This window comes from Phocoena phocoena, chromosome 3 (assembly GCF_963924675.1).
Source record: "Phocoena phocoena chromosome 3, mPhoPho1.1, whole genome shotgun sequence".
NCBI classification, from domain to species: domain Eukaryota; kingdom Metazoa; phylum Chordata; class Mammalia; order Artiodactyla; family Phocoenidae; genus Phocoena; species Phocoena phocoena.
In genome coordinates, this window is record NC_089221.1 from 37,163,192 (window position 1) to 37,165,613 (window position 2,422).

Consider the following 2,422-nt stretch of genomic DNA (forward strand, 5'->3'; position numbering starts at 1 on the left):
CTGAAGATAACTGCAGCAGGTTTTCATAATGGTCAAAGTTTTGTAAATCTCTATTTATTTGTTGCTAAAGACTATTTTTCCTCAATAATTTCGAAGTAGAAGTGTTTTCAGAGGTACCCAATATAGTACCCAAAGAAAACAATCAGATCAAAATATGAGTTCATATGAATCAATATCTAATTTAGAATTTACGTTTGACTTAGGTTGACTTTTGAAAATGTTATATAAAAAAGTAGGAGTGCATAATATTCAGGCAATAACTAGTATCAATAGAACAGAATATTTTAAATATTTTACATGTTATTAACTATGTCTTACCCCTTAGTAAAGTAAGTTCAGTAGCATCTCTATTAGAAATGTATCAAAGAAAAAAACTAATCTTTTAATTTTTATAAATAATGCCTGTGATTTCTCTATACTTGTTTAAATTAAATGGATTTTTATAGTAATAGGAGAATAGCATAACATATTTAAAACATAATATACACAATGCAGATTATTTTTTAGTTTTTTTTAAAAATTCACAATACAAATTTTTAAAACTGCTAGGAGACTATCAGAAAATAACACTGAAAGTTAGATTCTTTTATGAAAGAAGAAGGAAATTATATATATATATATATATTTTTTTTTAACACCCAAATTGCTTTTATTGGAGGGAGATGGGGGGAACAGGAGTGGGGGAAGGTTCTTCAACTACACAGCTTGTTGATTGGCACTGCTTCCTGAGTCCTGCGGCTTCATCACACAGAGCAGGCAGCTCAGGTGGGCTGGAGAAAGGCTCAATGCACAGGGCTTCAAATGCTTCATCTGCCCGGAAGGCTAGCTCCACAGTGGCTGTGGCCTGAGGCCTTGCTCTCCGGCTGTTGAAGCTACACTCACCCAATGTCCTCCCGTCGTCCAGAAGTTGGTCGTCCTTGTACAGCTGCTACTCTTCCAGCAGCCACTTGAGCTCGATCACGTTGCTCTGCTCCTTGACATCCGTGAAGATGGTGGTCTTGTGGCAACGGATCATGAGGAACACCTCCATGGCAGCGGAAGCCTCTCCCCGAGATTTATAGTGAAATACGACAGAACAGCTTTTCCGAATTGTGGGCTACGAGATAATTTTAGAAGTTATGCAATAAAGTTTTAAATTGTATGCATTTACTTATATTAGGGGAAAAAGGGATTAAATGACATAAATATTACTTAAAATATATTTGAATTCAAACAAGTACGTTATCTCAAGAAAAATATTCAGGGCTTCCCTGGTGGCGCAGTGGTTGAGAGTCCGCCTGCCGATGCATGGGACACGGGTTCAGGCCCTGGTCTGGGAAGATCCCACATGCGGTGGAGCAGCTGGGCCCGTGAGCCATAGCCGCTGAGCCTGCTCGTCCGGAGCCTGTGCTCCGCAGCGGGAGAGGCCACAACAGTGAGAGGCCTGCGTACCGCAAAAAAAAAAAAAAAAAAAAAAAAAAAAAAGAGGAAAAAAAGAAAAATATTCAGTGAAAGATTGTACAGTAGTATAAAATATGCCAAAATTCAGGTAATTGGTACACAGAAGACTAATGTTTGGGAAATGTTGCATTTAAAAAGCCAATATTGTCTTACCCATTGAACCAAAGATAGGTTTAATTACATGAAAGGGTAATGTACTGAGACCAATACTGGCAAGATTCTCAAGGAAAAATAAGATTAAAATGTTAAACAAATAAACAAAAATAAGTTTCATAACATTCTATATAATCCCCAAATTTCCCACCTCCAGCAGACAGCTCATTTAATTAAACAATATTCCATTAAATTTTTAGCATCACAGCAAATGAACCTGAAGATTTTCCTAAGATTTAACCTAATGAAGTGATAAATTCTGACTTTTTTACCCTTCCAATTTTTAAATATCAATAGAATGAAATAAAAGCGCATTAAACTTAGAATAGAAAAAAATTAGTGTCACCATGAGGTTTACTTTAAATGAAAAGAGTACGTTTGCTGCTTGTAACTGAACACTTAGTTGAATGAAAATTACTGCTCTAAGATTATATCACCACTTATTTTTATTTATAAAACCTAGAAAGATAGAGGCACAAGAGAGCTAGAGTAAAATACACACATTGAGGAAAAGGCAAATTTTAAAATATTTTACCCAAGCAGAAGCAATGGAAACTTTTGGTTTGCACAACAGCCTCCCAAGGTTAAAGGTGGGATTTACATCACTGGTTGTACTTAAAATTCACCCTGAAGAGCACTGAGGCCAACATTTAAGAGAACTCTCACAGGAGAGATTAGATGACCTGTCACGGCTTTCCATTTCATATTTACATGATTTTGTTGTCCTAATAATTATTCTTTTGGAAAACAATTTGCTGGCAACTTAAGGTTTTAGTTTTATCCTTGGGAGTTGTCTGGCTGTGTTCAGCTAGAGTTGAGCTGTCATGTC

At 36.2% G+C, this 2,422-nt stretch overlaps 1 pseudogene; it reads right to left on the reverse strand.

The window, feature by feature from the left end:
• Positions 1-696: 696 nt before the first annotated feature.
• On the reverse strand, positions 697-1,030 carry LOC136121494 (elongin-B pseudogene; annotated as a pseudogene).
• Between the last annotated feature and the right edge of the window lie 1,392 nt (positions 1,031-2,422).